The sequence below is a fragment of the Lonchura striata genome, chromosome 17, assembly GCF_050655825.1.
Source record: "Lonchura striata isolate lonStrDom1 chromosome 17, ASM5065582v1, whole genome shotgun sequence".
NCBI lineage: Eukaryota > Metazoa > Chordata > Aves > Passeriformes > Estrildidae > Lonchura > Lonchura striata.
Genome location: NC_140719.1, coordinates 14341076 through 14352646, shown reverse-complemented (window position 1 = coordinate 14352646; position 11571 = coordinate 14341076). Strand labels below are relative to the sequence as shown.

Sequence of the window (11571 nt, the reverse complement as noted above, 5' to 3'; positions counted from 1 at the left end):
GGGCAGGACACTGTTACGCATTTTTCTCAATGTGGGCGAATATACTCAGTTTGCCTTCCTTATTATGCAAATCATCAAAATTATTGGAGCATATACAATTACCTGCCTCAAATTCATACTCATGTGGGACTTACAGGCAATGAAGAAACTGTAAAATTCATTGTTTAATGGAAGTTATTGATTATTTGCAGAGATGATTTATGGAATTACAAGGGTCTGACATTCATTGACCACCAAATTACCCTTTGAATTATTCAGTACTTTAGAGATTATTTACTGACCTGCTGTGACCTAACCTGAGCTGATTCCTGCAGCAGCACAGAGCACTGCCTGCTGCTGTGGTGCACGTAGGACACATGCAGATTTTACATACTGTTGGCAGTAAAAACAATTAAATATTGTGTTATGTTATACTATGTTATATGATGCTATGTTGTATTATGCTATAATGTAGCTATAATACAGCTATATTATATAGCTATAATATAGCTATAGTTATATAGCCATAATATGCTATAGTACCATATATGCTATGCTATGTTATGCTATGCTATATTATGCTTTGCCATATTTATTTTGCCATATTTAGCTATATTTTGCTATATTTATTTTGCTATATTTTGCTATATTTAGTAGCACTATAGTGAAGGTCATATCATTCAAGATTTCTCTTATTCTTTTCCAAAAAGAGAGCAAGTTGCCCACACCGCTAATCTATTAAGGCTGAAATCGGGTTAGGTCCCTGTTTGCCAAATCTAACAAACAAAGCCTGGCATTTTTGAAAAGGCAGAAGAGGTACACTGTACTTTCATCAGCTTGGGTGGTAATTATCTGCATCTGGCTCCTAAGGAGGTTTTGTGACAAAGCAAGCAGCTTGGACATGCTTAGTGGCAGTATCTCTGGCACTAGCTCTGTATTCCAGGAGCCCGTGCTTGCTGCAATAATTGTGGTGGTTTTTTTTGGTTTTTTTTTTTTTTTTTTTTTTACTTTTGGTTGACAAGTAGATCTCTGAAAACAAAGAACACCACAGAAACTTCCCACCTCTTTTTATGTAATACTCAGAGATTAAATAGTATTTGTCATATTTATAAGAAAAAGAAAATGGAAAGTTTTGTTCTGGATGTCAGACTATGTTAAAATGAAAGCACTTTCTTAGTCTATCATGCTAAATAAGTGAGATTGATGGGGGATTGCTTTTTAGAGAGCCACTGAAATTTTTAGAAAATGATCAAACTTTCAGAGAGACTCATGCCGGAGTTAGTGATCCTGATAGAAGCTGTCCACAACTCAAGGTAATTGGAGAACAATCACTATGCAAAGATGACAAGCTGAAGCAGGTCTAGGCACATGGATGGAAAAAGAGTATTGTGTATGAAGCATTTTGGTTCAGGTGAAGAATTCCACCCAGCTATACAGGTGACATTTACACAAATTCATAATTTGCCTGGAGCTAGACTTGCCCTATTAGCATAAGGAGAAAGAGTATTACTTTTTAAAAGTTTTTATGAGTTATTGTGAGAAATTATTCAGAAAGTGTGTTCCTTCCCAAGTCCCAAAGTGTGTCCCAAAGTTTTTCATGGTGCCCTTTTTCTCATGTGATTTTACTGGTGTAATTGTTAGGTTAGTTGCATAAGTTTCCCTGTAGTTCCTAAAAGGGACTTTAAACTGGGGCAAACTTTCCTGTACAGGTGTGTATAGCAAGCTGGCAAACCTGCAGGATTTGAATTGTGCCTTGCCAATGTCCACAGAAAATGAGGAATCTCTGAATTTCCCATGACCATGCTATAAACCAGTGGTTTATCTAAAGCTGAAGGGAAGCGTGCACAGAATAAATTTCTTCCTAGGTGTGTTACTAGAACTTGCTCTTTAGACTGTCTCTCCTAACTCCACACTCTCCCTGTATTTGTAACAGATTCTGCTGGTAAATATTGTGATTGGCATTATACTTATCTGAATAAATTATAGTTATTCAACTCCTTGAAACAGATAAACTACAAGTATTTGGATTTCAGAACAGCACAAGAAGTGCTCTTCTCTCCCTGTCCTTGACATTCACTGTCTTCAGGGGACATCACAGATTCTGTGAACAATCCTAACGATTAGGGGGTTCTGACCTGTGCTGCTCATGGTGTTGCAGGTGCCCAACCACAAAAGCAGAAAGTGTTTAGGACAGAGTGCTATCGGATCACGGGCCTCCGGCTCTCAGGCTGCTGTGCTAGCCCTGCCCCTGGGGCCAGAGCCGTCCCTGCTTGTGCCCGTTGCCATCAGGGTCCCGTGGCTCAGGGAGCTTCGTTTTCTTCCTGCAGATCAGTCCTGCGTTCAGAGCGTGTGGGTGTGCATGGATGTGGAATGTCAGGTGCCCTGATCAGTCCTGCCGAATTTCAGGATTAGTAACTGGTAGCTCAGTTGAACGGTTGGATTTCTTCTCTGCTAGCTGTAATTTCAGCTGGGAGGAAACTGCAGGGAAGCAAAGCCGGGGATCCAGTGGCCGTTAGGTGGTGCCCCTGTCACGAGTAAAAAAAAAAAATAAAAAAAATAAAAGCTGTACTGTCCTCATTTTAGTAATGCAAATAGGAGCAGCTCTAAGAAGGGAAGTGTAGCGGAATATTAAGTTCTAATCTGGGAGTACGTGAAGTGTATATATGTGTGTGTGTATATATATATATATATATATATATATATATGTACACTGGTAGAGGAGATTTTGGCCGTTGTTGAAACTCTTGAAACAGTCTCTTCCAGTTCAGTTTGGTCTGTTGTCTACCTTCACTGCAGCCTTTGTCCCATGGTTTGTCCTGTGGGTGCCATCTCACCCCTAACCATCCTCACTGCAGTTTGTGCCAGTTGTAGAGAGACATTTTACACACCACACCATGCTTTCTTCTGCATCACTGCCTAACTTATGTATTTCTCTCTGCATTATTTTGGGTTTTGTCATTTTTTCTGACCCATTTTAAATCCTGATGTGCCTTGCCTTGTAACCTACTGATAGAAATGCAACATTATAAAATTGCTTATTTGCCTGTATTTTTGTCTGCTTTTAATTGTTGTTGTCTGCCCCTTGCCCAGTGGTGAAAGGACATGGCTATTATTCAGTAGACTGAATTCAACTCATGACATAATCTGTCTAGTTGCAAATGACCCACAGAATTCAATGTGATGTCTTTTTGCAGGCAATTTACAGTCACCTGTCACTGTTTGCTGTGTCCTGAGGCTTAGCTCATGGCACAAGGTAAGTGAGCCAAATCCTGAACCTTTCCTAGTGACAAACAGTGAATGATGTTCAGAGCTGCTGACTACCTGCATGAGTGCTCATTTATTCCTGGCTCCACAACAGCACGTGAACAACTTGTTCCATTCAAAGAATTTTGCCTGCAAACAGGGAATATTTTAGTGAAACAAATGTTTCCCTGACTTGGATATTTTCATTTCAGCTGCTTCCTAGATAAGCTCAACAGTATAGCTTAGAAAAAGGTGAGGTGCGGGTACTGCTAAGGATGATTGTGGCTGCTTGCTTTAGAACATATTTTACTTTTTTAAAAAAACAAGCAACTGTATTTCCTGTCCATGGGTCCAGGACATTCTGACCAGCTGTACAAAAACAGCTGGTAAGAGCAAAGACCTGGGGAGGTACCTTGTGCTCCTGGGTTCCAGCAATTGTAGGAGAATCAACAGCCTCATTTCTCCACACCAGCTTTTCCATTAGCATAATTGAGAATAATGAACTGAACCAACAACCTTAAGACTGACTAATAACTACAGCTTCTCTGGTGATGAAAAGCAGTCCATATCCTATTATTACCAGATCAATGTGAATAATTTGCAGACATTCAACAAAAGCTACCTATTGCAGCAATTTCATTATAGTTTTTAAGTAAAATTTAAACAACTCAATTTTTATTATTTAAATATTATGGGTTTGATTTAGTCTCTTGAAACATTCAGAATTGCTATTATTTTTATAAGTTGCTTACTTATACTTACAGAAACCAGAACCTTGTCCTAACTGCCTTGTTTCTTGCCTTACATCACTCTCTCAATCCCTAAGATTGCTCTTGTGAAATGTGCACAACCCTGAGTCTCAGCATGGGACAAGCAGAAGCAGCAGCTGCTGCTGCCACTGCCATGTATGCCTCCTCTCAGAGAATTACCCACCGTGCTGGCTTCCCTCTTCTGGGACTGTTCAGTGTTACTGGTGAGCTGCTTAGGAGGAGAGAGTTTCTGTAGTTCTTCTGGCCTTGCTGTCATGGAAAATCATCTTCCCTCCTGCACACCTGCTGGGAATAAGCCACAGTATTCAGCGGGAGTGAAGGAACAAAACAGCTGTCATTTCTTTTTGAAATAGAGATAAAATCACCTGCAAAGTCAAATGAGCTGGTGTTGGACCTGGGTGCCTCCTCCACTGAGCAGGTTATTGGAGAAGGTATCTGGCTGGATGGGCAGCTCCTGTGCTTGACCTCACACCTCTTCAGTCAGCAGATCCAGGAGCTTTGCCTGGCTTTGTCAGGGGCTGCACAGGGAGGGAGCACTTGCTCCTCCTGTTTTTGTACAAGTGATGCTGCAGATTGTCTGTCAGGGTAGTCCAAGGACTGGGAAGAGTTTGTCTGGGGCTGGTCAGCCACGTGCCCAGCAGGCTTAGCACTGCACTGAACTGCAGCACCCAGTGAGGTACTCGTGCTGGAAAAGAGCCTTTTATCTCCCTCCAGCTCTGGAAAAGCTAGTACCTATAGAGCACAGGTGAGGAGAAGTGGGAAGAAGGACTCTCTTGGAGATGCCATCATTATACTCATCCCTCCAAGATTTGCAAGATCTGGCCACTGTCTCAGCATTTTACGGGCAGTTTATGCCAACTGTTCTCCTGACCTCCACCTGACCAGGGAGGGGGGTGTGAAGGCTGATGCAGGATGATCACCACATATTTTGTTTATTCTTTATTATTTATTTATGCTCTGGGCAGCAGGGAGAGGGAAACACTGGAGAAGGCTGACATACTGCCCACAGATACACCTGGGAGTTAGTTTAACACCTGTGTGTTAGTTTAACTCTGCCTTACCTAGACTTGGTGTCTGGAGCTTCCTGTTGTTATAAAAATCTGACCTGAAGCTGTCAGACTGAGTGCCTGTACAAGCGTGTGGAATCTGCTTCTAAAGCCACATTGGCAATCAGTTTGCACCTGTAGATCAGCCAAGGTGTTTTCTCAGTGCTTTCAACTTTTCCAGATTCAAAAAGCTGCCATAAGCTGCTGAGTCTTTGACTTGTGAACAACTACATCCTGGTGGGCTAGAGGTGGACCCCACCCCAGGATACAGCCCAGTGGATCTCAGCAGCATCACTGAAGAGCTCTGTCCTGGTGGCAGACAGGTCCCATGTCTGTGGCCACTCAGCCCTCTGGCTGGGATTCTGCTTTCTCAGCTAGGCAGCAGAGAAGACAATTTGCATCAAATCTTGAATTTCTGTAGGCTGACTGCACTGCAGTTTGACTTGATGAAACAGGAAAAGTCCACCTTTTGTGGACATTTTTAACTTTCAGACATAATATATTGAAATGTAAAATGCATTCAAATTAGAGACTAGGTGTAACAATCTTAGTGGCTGACCACAGCTGGAATTTAGTGCTGAGCTAGGAACGCAGTGCAGACCAGCTTTAATTTGGATCAGATGGCATGCCAGAACGTGTGCACTGAATCTGGAAGGATTTCTGTGGGTGTGGCAGGGGGTAGCCAGCACCACAATAGCAGCACAGATCTGAGCAGTCAGCCTAGCTCTATTCCATGAAACTAAGCATTGAATAGATACCCCACCCCAGTAAAGTAGAGATTGATCTCAGCAGGATGGCCCAGTCAGATAATTGTGTCAATAAGAAGGGGGAGTAAAATATCTTCTCACTTTTCTGAAAACCCCTGGGGTCTCCCAAAGCAGGACCAGCTCAGAGGAGTGGGGCTGTGCAGGAAACAAGGAGTAGAGAGGCTCCTGGGGAAGGACCTGTACTTTGCAGCCTCAGAAAGGTGCAGGGAGGCAGGTGCTGCCCTTTGGTGCATAGACCAACTACTCATAAAAAACATTGAGCAAAAAATTATTTTGAACCCCCTAATAGTGCTTTGACCCAATTATTGAGCTTGTTTGGACAATCTGGTTTTATTGCTCTCTGTAGATTTTCTCAAGAGGCTGAGAACTACCCTCACACAGTGGCAGTAAAAGAAACTCATCTGACTAAATTTCATATAGTGCTCCACAAACTGACCAAGTGCAGAAATATCAAGCCAAGAGATACAAGTATGTGTGAAATGGGAAAACTCTGCCCACTGTTGCTACCCACAATGCAATAAAGCTCTCCCACTAACAGAGCATAAGACTCTTATGCGTTATTAGCTAATTACAGACAGGAGATTCATTCAGCACTGTTGATAACAGAGTGCTGCCTCTACTTGATACTAGTCAAGAAAATATTGCATCTGTCTTGAAAAGGAATTTCACCACTTCTGCTTGGAATGGGAGAGTTGTGAAGTATCTCAATAGTAAATAAGCATCAGAATTGAATGAAACATTTTCATTTATTTTTTGCATCCTATGCTCAGTGACTTTAGCTAGTTATAAGGACTCTAGAGAATAATGTCCAGCAAATATCCTCATTTTCTGCCTATGAGATGCCAGAAATATATTGTGACTTTATTTGTTAACTCAAATGCTTTTACACCTTTTGGACTAATGATTATAAGGAAGGTACTGATAAAACAGTAAGCAAAGGGTATATCTGACAGTCCAATATGTTGCTACATGTTGGAGAAGAAAGAATAAAAATCACTTTGGTTTCAGCAGACTGGTTTACTTTGAGTTTAACATTTGGGATTCCAGCTAGTACAACTGGAGCTGATGCTTGTGGTAGACTTGCTGACACTGCCTTCTTGGTCTCAAGTATCCCCTGTATCTTCACCTTTATTCTGCTAAATAATACAGCCCACTGTCTGCAGTTCCCCTGGAGTCATTTCAAGGAGTTCTTAGAGTCAGCTGTAATTCTTTCAGTAACTCAATCCAGGATGGGTTCTCACTGTTTTGTAATGCTCTTGAACTCCATTGCTCCTTGGAAGCAGCTGATAAATTAATGTAAACAATGGCATTGGGATAATAGATTATACCACTTTTTTATTTTTTTGTCTGTAAACAAAATAAGACCCATTTCCACTGGGAATGCAACTAGCCTGGTAATGGGATTCCAGGCTATGCTAGCTTCAAAGTCCACATCTTTTTATCAAAAGAGGAAACTGTCCTGAATATTAACATAATCAGGGTCCCACACTTGTAAAGAACAGCAATGGGATAAAACATGGAAATAAAAATATGAGATGAGACATCTTTTCTTGAGAGCCCAAGTGTTATCAATAGATGGTTGCAAGAAAATAAAGCATTTGCAAAGATACCAGCACTTCTGTGTCAGCTGCTGAGCGTTACTCCTCCTCCTCACCCAATTGCTGACAGATTAAAATAGCTTGGATCAGCAGCTACAGAAGAACTCTTTTAACATCTCCTGCTCCAGATATGAGTTGCTTTTTCCTTGCTAGCCCTTGTCAGGCTGGGAAAGAAAGGGATGCATCTGAGGCAAGATTGGAGAAGTGCAGACCATTGGAAAACAGCATGAGCCTGCTGCTGAGCTCTAGCAGTTCAGGAGAGGCTGGGATTGACAGGTAAGCATGGGAAGGAGAAACAGTCCTGCCCTTACCTCATCTTCCCAATATTTAGCCTCTTCTCAAACTTTTGGTGACATATGCCCCATTACAGCAAATATGTAGCTACAGATGAACTGCAGTTGCCTGGGTTACTGTGTTACATAGCACAGCAACAATCCAATGCCAAGGTGAAGGTAGCAGTCCTTTAGGATATATCTATATTCACAGATATTTCTATATTTCTTCAGGATATATCTCTGCTGCTGCTGAAATCATACCTGTAGTCATAGCTCTGCCTGAAGACAACATAAAATCCCTATGGAAAAGATACATCTTCCTTTAACCTGAGCAAACCTGTATTAATGCTATTCACTTTAGTGAATTACTCTGGAGCAGCACAGTTTTGTGTCAGTGCAATTATTGGGGCTGGTAGGTGTAAAACACTCTGGGTGGGAGGACACTGGCTTCTACCTGTATATCTTAAAGTGCTTTGCAATACTGAGAACAAGACTAGGTACATTTCTCCAGTCTCATATCATCTGAATAATACATATGATTTTTTTTTTTTTTGAGAGTGGAATACATGTACTTTTGCAGAGTCTGATACCCAGGATTCTTTTGTATGTGTGAGCATTCTTTCTGTCTTCCTGACAGAGTCTCATGAATTTTAACTCAGACTAATCCTTCTCTTCGCCCTCACTGCAAAAGAAAAGGAAGGGAGCTATACCTGTCACAAAAAATGCTTATCTAAAATATCTTCTTTCTATTTTAAGTTTATTCTGCAACTTAACAATGGGACACCTGGAACTACCACCTGAATGTATAGACAGGTTCTTAAAAAAAATTCTTCTGTTTTTAGGGTACAGAAATCTGTTCTGTGGCAAGGAGGGGAGAATTTGGAGGGATATAGCTGTCAAGATGTTTTTATAGGATGTTTTATCTTTGGCAAAAGTACCTGTGTTATGGTGAGTAATACCATGAAATCTCTCCCCTGCATCCCATTTCTCAAATGCTGGAGAACCTGATATCTCAGCATGCTCAGTACAGTGCAAAAAACACCTACTGAAAGCAGATTAGAAAGATCTTTTATATCTTCCTGAGATATTGCTCTGTCTTTCAGTAAGTTTTTACATGTGTCTTGGATGGAATTTTTAGAGGTTTTGAAGGTTCTTGAGACTGTTAATAATACTGCTCAGGGCCTCAGGGAATGAACAAGATGGTCTAACAGGTTGTTTCCATCTCTTATTTCTGTGTCTCTTTGATTTAAGGATTTTCTGCATTTATTGGCTGTTGCTTCTCTTGGCCACTTTATACACTGTGTAGTGATTTTCACAATCATAGGGAATAGCAGAGGCTACTTGAAACCCACCGTTGCCATAGAAACACAAGAGCATCTAGCTGGCTCTACCCTCACTCTCCCATACCAGCCCCCATAGGAAGCAGAAATTCAGGCCTTAAAATTTAATCAATTTGATGTTAAGTTTTAGAAGCTATTTTCTTTTTGTTGCCTTGTCTCCTGATGCATGTTTTAATGCAGATTTAATTATTTACACTACTAATATTTTATTTAAATTACAGTAACTAATTATTAGCACCAGTAACACTGTAGATTCCAGAGCCATCATAACTCCTATTGTTTGGGTGCTCTAAAGACTAAGTGTTTGTGTTTCAGTCAGCTACTGATGCAGACACAGAGGGAAACCTCCAGCATAACATGAGAGATGTAAACCCAGAGAGACTGGGAGAGATGCCTGGGAGTGTGTGGGGCTGAGGGTCCTGTGCTGGGCTGTGTCCCCCAGCCAGTCCCTGCCACAGCACTGCTGCTCCTCTTGCTCTGGGTCATGTTTCTCTGTCTGCAGTCACAGGCTGTCAGTCCCCTGCAAACCCTGTTGAGCACATGGTGCTGTGGCCTCATATGTGGAGGTATCTCACTCAAAACTGATTTTCCTCTTTTACTGATGGTTTTCAGATTTCTTTACCTTTTATGGGAAAGTGCTGGCTATCCCATGGGCTGCAGCTTGACACAGTCCAGTGTAAGTCCCCTGACACAATTCCATGATCACTTTAGCCTCTAGAAATCTGTTGCTTTCTCCTCTGACTCCCATTTAAGCAGGACAGTATCTTCAGGTCTCAAGATATGAAAGCACCTTTGTAGCACAAGTTCTGAGGTGGGCTGTTCCTGTGGTGCTTGTCTCAGATAGCACGACTTTATCTTCGGGTGCATAGAGAACAATAATTTTAGGTAATCTTTAATAATTTGCAGCTTCCAGGAGTCCCTGGGAACCAGAACTTTTTGCTGTGTTCAGTCAATGTGAGTTGTGAGCCTGGGTTGGTTTACTGTCATTGCACATCCTAATGAGCACATACCCTGGCATCAAAGGGCAAGGCTGGAGCTGGGATACTTTAAACAGGGTGGAGAGAAACCATACAACTACTGTTTTAAATTGCCATTACTGATTAAAAAGTGATAGCAAAGGTTTTTGCTGAGTGAGCTCTGCATCATAAAGACTGAGCAGAGTCAGGCCCATGGCAGATAGTGTGCTAGGAAAGGCAAGTTAGTGGAATCACCTCCTTCTCCTATTTGCTCTTCTCCAGTGACTGCTGCTGCCAGGGAAGTCTGGAGAAGAAAAAAAATGATAAAGGATTTTCAATATGAATAGCTTCTGGCAAGCAAATACTGTTTCTCTGCTTACTTGGAGATGACATCAGGCCTTACAACCCCTTTCTTGTCCTGGTCTGTGGAAATTGTAAGACTAAGAATTTTACCCAGGAGTTGGCTTTTACAGAATTTGCTTAAACTGACTGTGAGAACAGTGGCCAACACCTCTAGTAAAACAAAGGAATTCTGTGAAGGAATAGCCCTCTAAAAGTGGTTTATACTGCAAAAGTTTCATCTTGCCAGGACTGGCTTAGGAAATTATGGATGCACCTGTAGGACTCTTCCTTCTTATGCTCCCATGATTAGATCAAATCAATACAAAAAATATAATCAGTGTGTGTCTCCAAAACTTTAGGAGACAATCTGAGAATCTACATGGAAGATGTAGATATTGGCTGTGTATAAGTACAGGGATAGCTGCCAGTGCTTGATGAGAGTCGGAAGAGAGAACTTTGACACAGGAAGAACTCCTGGCCTGTTTTCAAGGGGTATTCCCTTCAAGACCAGGAGCTCCAGGGGCTACCTGTGCTCTGGGCTGGAGCTGTGTACAGCAGCGAGGACAGTGCTGGTGGCTTGCACAGGGTCAGAAGGCAGCTGATCATGCTGCTGGGATGGCTGGGAACAGGCTGCTGTGCCTGGGAGCTGCCCAATTCCCAGGGCCCCACCATGCCCCAGCAGCACTGAGCTTCGCTGATAGTCTTATTGCTGGAACAGAAATGTACATGTTTTTCTTTTGTAAAACAGCAAAAGCATTGATGTCCTTGGTGTTGTTAAACTGAGTTTGCCCCTGTAAAATCCTATGACATTTTGGAGCTTGCAGTTCATTTTCCCACTTGATACTTTTATGTTTCTTGGAGAGCTCCTGTAATTTTACTCTTCCCTTCTCTCTCCTGGCTGACGTGTTTCTGATCTGTACCAGCCCATATAAAAGCCTAGAGAGGAGAGAGAAACAATTTCTGCTCTCTTTCCATAAACTGGAAAACCTCTTCGTAAGCCTTCACAACCCTTTGGAAGCACACAAAGTACATTTCATAATTTCCAGGTATAGTGCATGAAAATTCTGCTAAGTAAACACTATAAAGTAGGTTTTGAGAAAATATTAGTCACCATTATGCAATCCAAAACCAAAACCACAAAGAGAGTGCCAGTATATTTTCTTTTATTGGTTGTGACTGTGAATACTATGAACACAAAGGAAACCTTTGAAAACCAACCAGCCTATGTTTGTATGCATATTACTCTTACAAGGTA

At 41.7% G+C, this 11571-nt stretch overlaps 1 long non-coding RNA gene across 2 annotated transcripts in view; it reads right to left on the bottom strand.

Moving 5' to 3' along the window:
- Window positions 1-332: 332 nt before the first annotated feature.
- LOC110477687 (uncharacterized) overlaps window positions 333-11571 on the bottom strand; it is a 44140-nt gene continuing 32901 nt past the window's right edge. The window contains exons 2-3 of one of the 2 annotated variants that reach the window (XR_014949239.1): window positions 4156-10278; window positions 333-2504 (exon numbers count right to left, since the gene is read on the bottom strand). This is a non-coding gene — a long non-coding RNA (uncharacterized LOC110477687). The remainder of the gene's footprint in view (window positions 2505-4155; window positions 10279-11571) is intronic. The other variant, XR_002466622.3, reaches the window with a different exon arrangement.